The sequence below is a fragment of the Apaloderma vittatum genome, unplaced genomic scaffold (genome assembly GCF_000703405.1).
Source record: "Apaloderma vittatum isolate BGI_N311 unplaced genomic scaffold, ASM70340v1 scaffold28542, whole genome shotgun sequence".
NCBI classification, from domain to species: Eukaryota; Metazoa; Chordata; class Aves; order Trogoniformes; family Trogonidae; genus Apaloderma; species Apaloderma vittatum.
This window is the reverse complement of record NW_009705733.1, coordinates 32,861-39,023: the sequence shown is the minus strand read 5'-3', so window position 1 is coordinate 39,023 and position 6,163 is coordinate 32,861.

Here is a 6,163-nt window from a genome sequence, read left to right as displayed (position 1 = left end):
CGGCCCTCCCCCCGTTAACGCCTCGGGTTTTGCTTTCTAATTAACTGGGAGTGTGTGCTGGGTAACGAGCGCCTGGTGCACCGTGGCTCACTGGTTCCGCTGCTTACCCCAGAAAAACGACCGTCCTGAAACGAAAAACAAAACCTGAGGAATGCTAGTGAAGAATCCCACGTCTGCTAATTCAGTCACACTCACGCTTTTAAGTTAAAAGATTAATTTTACGTTAGTAACCTGAGGTAAAGTGACCCTAAACTTCCCGCAGCTGTCACAGATAGGGACACCGTAACAATTTGTGACAGAGAAAACAACCTCGTTGTGCTTTGGGGTATCACTAGTTTTAATAAAACCCAGCCTTTTAAAATGCCGCAGTGTTGTTTGCGCCGGTGTCCAGACCCGGCTGGGAGGTGACTCCAGCTGCAAATCACAGAGGATCTTTGGCAATGTGGGTATTGCAAACCCTGGGGTTTTGTTCAGTACTCTCTTTTTTTTAATCTCTGGATTGGAGGTTCAAGGTCGGAGGGGCCATACCCCTCCTCCACCTTTCCTCCTCCATTTGCACAGAAGAGCAGACATTCTTTGAAATTGAACATTGCCTAATATTTGCATTTCGGGTGGAACCTTGAGCTCCCTGAAAAGCCCATCAATAAATGGTTAGAGAAAGCGAGACCAACTTGAAGCCTGCAGAGTCCATGCTCATGTCTTCTGGTGTTAGGCAAATGCTATAAATCTTGCTGTAGAAATACAGAATATATCCGATAGTAAACATTTACCCTCTCCACAAGGGTTTAACTAGCTGTCGTGGTAACTAGACCAGGCAAGTTGCAAAGGAAATAAAAGAACTCCTTCCCTCTCCCCTGGATACCCACCATCTAAAGCATCCATGGCTCTGACTTCCCAACACTCTTACGGACTTCCACAGGGACCTTAATTGAGTTTGAAAGATATGGTGACACCAAAACTGCCAGAGCGAATCCTTGTGCGAAGTGACATCTATGAGAAAAGCATCAAGAGGAGCCTTTTGTGTAGACAATCTGTGGAAACCTAATTAGAAAGAAAACCAAGCAACGACCATTACAGCATTTTCATTGTTGTTCTGGAGGCACTGCCTGTGGAACAACTTGGATCATCAAACACATCATGTCTTCATGGAAGAGACAAGGAAGCAGTATCTTCTTGAAGTGCAAATAAAGAACACAATATTAAAAAAAATCCCAAGTGTTTTTTTCTGAATCACTACTATTATTAGGCGTTTCTTTTTACTGTACACTGATTTTCTAAAAGGTGTGGGGAAAAAATCCAAGTAAGTGTTGAAGTTAGGTAAACCATTTAACTTCCAACTGCTGCCCTCTCCTTGTGGAGTGTAATGTATTTCTGTGCTGAGGGAACCTTTGATCTTGGAGAAATGTGCCTCTGGATGCCTCACGCTCCAGAATCTCCTGCCAAGGAACGGTGAGCTGGGGATTGCTGACACAGAAATGGTAGCACGTGCCATCTGCCCACCCCACTCAGTCTGCTTGTCAAACCCACTGCCTCCGGTTCTCCAGATTGCCCCATCATCTTTATAATATCAAATCTCCAGAGACCAGTTTTTCAGACTGCAAAATAACCTTGAAAAACATTCTTGTTTTGCTCCCCCAGGCACACACCACTGGGCAGCCCTGCACATCACAGCCAAGGAAGCCCTCCCGCCTCGCCTCTAGCCCAGCAGCTCTCACATAGCCCCGCTGAGACCTGGTTCCCCCAGCAAAGAGCTCTCCAGGCTGCACTAGATGATCTTATTGTCCCTCTCTGCTCCATCAATAAAGCCTCTGTGCAGTGGCTCTCCCTGGTTCTTCTCAGCCCTCTCCAGGCTTCCAGCTTTACTTCACGGGTCAGCAGATGAAGGTACCCTCTGATTTCCCCGTAGTGCTCGGCTGGTTTATGCCATCTTGCTCCCAGCTTTCTGTGAGGAGCCTCCTGGTTTTGGTAGTGTCCTCCTACTGCCTCCCTGCCCACCACCTTGGTTCCACTGGTTGTATGGCTCTGTGGTCAGACAGGTGGGCTATGTTGAAAGCAGCTAAAACTTTTCTCTCCCTGTCCTTCCTTCTCTATACTACTTGCCGTCCATTGAGATCTGAGCCTGCATTTGCAAAACATTTCATGACGTTTAGAGGTGAAGAAGATGGGAACTGCGCAGCTTGCTGCCCAGAAAGTGAGATCTATCTATGGGAGCTTGTACAAACCTACCTCCCCAGGCAAGCAGCTTGCCTGGTCACCCAGGCAAGCGTTAATAGTCGGGAAATAGGAGCAAACTAGAAGTAATGTTAAGGTACCCTGAGTTTCTCGAACTTGAGCCTGTGCAGGGTGCAATTAGGGGCCTTAGGATAACCTTCCTCAAGACATCCTGCAGTGTCCAGTATGCAGTACTCTTGGGGTTTGGTGTCTAACCTGCTGGTCCTGGAAGGCCCTAGTGTCAGACACCTGAAAATCTAGATGTGGGATATCTGACTTACTTGGAAAACCCATCAGACTAAGTAACAGAAAGAGGCCTGTCCTAGTTTTTAAAATGCATTTTATTTATGCATTTGATTATAAATTCAGTCACATCAAGAAATGCTTGGCAAAAGCAAAAAAAAAAAAGAGCCATAGAATCAGCTGTTTCACTCTCCTTCCCAATCAAAGTTTCCATCAGGGATCAGACAAATGCCAAGTAAAAACAAAGTGGGTAGAGGAGAGAGAGAGTAATAAATAATGAAATAGGCAATGAATCAGAGTCCTTAGGTAATCAAAATACTTAAGCCATAAAGATATCAAAAAGAAATAAGCTCTGTCCGTATGTCAGGACTACGTCATGCACAGTTATATTGCTATCAAGAAGACACATTCTGCACAAATACCTGCAGAATTGCTACACTCTCAGTGTCTGCCATGGTCCAATATTGTCTCCTAGAGTCAGAAACTAATTAGGTGTTAAATTTTTAAGCGTGTTTTTGAGGGTTAGAGCCTTAGTTCAAGAATTGCTGGACTCTAGTGTGTTTTCTTAGATTGCTTTCATCTAGTCTTTCACCTCTCTCTGCTTCTTCAAGGCCAATGCATGGAATATTAAAAATACAACAAGTCTCACATTCAGAAGAGACTATCTTTGCTAACACTCTAGCAGGTAAATGTATGGGGGAAATAAACTGCATCACCAGCTTAGTATCTAGCTCAGAAAGTCTGCCTTCCTAGATGTTAATTTTCATCCAAAAGCTTTGTGAGCCTGTAACAGTATTAAAAAATATTTTTTCCAATCTACTTGAAATTAAATCCTTTGCTTTTGCAATCTGGCAGCAATTATAAAGTTCTTATCTCCTGCATCACATTAGTTTTGCCTACAATAGAGTCACCTTCTTTTGCTCCATTTTGGCAAGTGTTTATATCAGCCCCAAATTCGAGTCCAGTGAAGAGCTGCATGCACTTTTCCCTCCAAGTTAGATGCTAGGCGAGTTCTATCCAGACAGTTATCGTCATCATTTTGCACAATAAGTCCCGCCGGTCCTTGAGTTTAGTTATGCTAGGTACTTCAGCCTTTGCGCGATACTGTCACTATCTGTGATTGATGCTTCATGGGCAGTGTTACAACTGCCTGGTGAGGGCTGCAGAGCTCTCCTTAAAGTACAGATAGCCTTTACCCAGCCTGCTGCAGAGCTACTCCCTTCTCAACTGCTCCAAACCCCTCTGAAAGCCTCTCTGGGAACACGACTACTCCTTTCGTGAGAGCTGGATGGTCATCTGCAGTGAAGGTTTCTGCTCAGCACCCTCCTGCCAGTCGTCTTTTCCTTCTGCTTGCGGGGGGGAGGGTGATGCTCCCAGTCCTCCCCCAGCAGCCTGTGGCCAGAGGCACGGGAATCCGTGTTTGCAATGCGGGTTTTGCTGAGGAAATGTGAAACTCGTATTTCAAAAGGGGCTACAGTGGTGCTGACGTGTCAGCATGTAGGATGTGCTGTGAGGTGGGAGGGTGTGACTTCAGATACCCTGCTTGAGTAAATATCTCGCTCTCTGTAGTGATTTGCAGCAGTGCAGAAACCTGCTGTCCGCAGCAGGAGCACTGAGCTGCATTGGCTGGTTCTGGTTCCTTCACTTGGAGTGAAAGCAATAACTACCTGGTAGCCAGAGAGAAGCCCAGGTAATAAAAATGCTGAAGGACAGGCTCATTTCTTTTGCCTCATTTGAGCAGTTGAGAGAAGCTGTCCTTCGTGTCTTGCTGGCTTCGAGCAGGAGAGAATATTTGTAAAGTCACCTTGAGCTACTGCTGAGCTCCCAAAACTTGTCCGTGCACTTTCTGTTATGCTGACAGTTGACGTGTGCAGCAGAGCAAGAGCTGTGGATCCGTTACAGCTTGGTGACTCCATTTAAACCACGAAGGGAGATGCTATTCTCAATCTGAGATGGATTTTGCTGAATTTGTTGTTTTATTCCCTGTGATTAGGTATATGTTGATTATCATCAGTGACAGAAGAGAGTTGTAGCCACAAAGCTTAATTTATATAGAGGCACACAGAAACTTTAGCCTTTATTTCTTAAAAAAAAAGTTTATGTTGGCAACCTGGGTTTGCAGTAGAATGTTGTTATCATTTGGAGAAGAAACACTCAGGTTGTGAACCTGTGTGTTGGCTCTGAATGACAGCTAGGCACAGAGCAATGAAGAGTGGGCCTGTGTGCCTGGCAGCATCCATGAAACCCCTCTGGGGAGCTGACGTGCGTTAAGGGCTCCTCCACCTAGAAAGCACAGAATGTGCTTGATCAGAAAAGAACATCTGTACACACGGACATGTGGCCAGTAAAACAGCTTCGTGCACTACTCACTGGTATTTTGCATGGCTCTGAGTGCTCTGTAGGAGAAGTGTTAAAATGTGGCCTAGAGGCTAACTACCTGGTATCATATAAAGATAATTAATTCTTTGCTACAAAGATCATTTGGGTTAAATGTGATAACCCAAATCTGTGGCACAGTCCTGAACAGCTTTCTACTGCAGCCATCCGCAATGCTCTCAGCAGTTAATTCCTGGTGATGGTATGAAATCAGCCAGCTTTGCTTATATCTATAGCCATTTATTTGGTTATCCAACTGCATAATGACAACGTAGTCACTAGGTAGTACAGAAGTATCATTGGTACCATGAGATAATGTAGTCCACACTTTGAAAGACAGCAGAGCAGTTGAAGATTTTCTTATGTTTGTGTCAATTTTTAGCACCTGAATTTGCATATGCTACAGAATTGCTTTAATAGCAGGTGTGCAGGGTAAGTGGAGACACTTGGCAAGTCCCCATTATTAGTGGACATTTTTGACAATATTTAACTTATTGTTTCCATCTCCATTCTGACTTTTTTTCCATCTCTCCCTTACTTCTGGGCGTATGTGGACCATACACTTTGTTAGCATCTGCCACTGGAAGCACGCTGATCTTTTCAGATGCTTTTCTGCTGTAGGAGTACATAAAATAGAAAAGCTTCAATTACTGTGATAATAAACCAGTATTTTATTGCTATGTTAATAACACATTTGGTAAGTTGCTTCCAAGTACATCTTTGCATTGCCCCAGGGAAAATACTTCTTTACCCTTCATCACTTACCTGCACCCCATGTCTCTTGTTGCTCTCCATCCATTATTGTCCAAAGTGAAATCCAAAACCAAAATTCAAATTAGGTTCTTGCTTTCCAAATGGGTCTGGTAAAACAAATATGTTTGCATTTAAAGCAAGACTACATTGTCCTCAACCCCCTGCATTGAACAGCTGTTCTCAAAACCATACCTTCCAAAGTAAAATTTTACCACTAACTTGTCCCTAAGAATTGCTTATCAGACAAAAAATATTTTTCCCCCTCCAAAAATTAAAAAGTGGTGAAGAATGCAGGATTTTCTTTGGAACTTGTGAATTAAGAAGAACTTGTTTGCAAGCAACTTCAGTTGCAGCAACTAAAAAAATATAAAAGAATCTTTTAAATAACTTCTAAGTAAGTTTTCTTCCAAAAAATTTGTAGAAAAGATGTTACCGCTGTATCTGGCAGAAATCTATTTGAGCATTGGACTAGTGCTATTTGAAAAAAAAATACTGCTTACAGATTTAATATCTCCTGCAACATTTGGGTTTGTTTGAGAATCCTTCCAGGCGCTGGGTTCACTCCAGCTCCTGCTCAGTT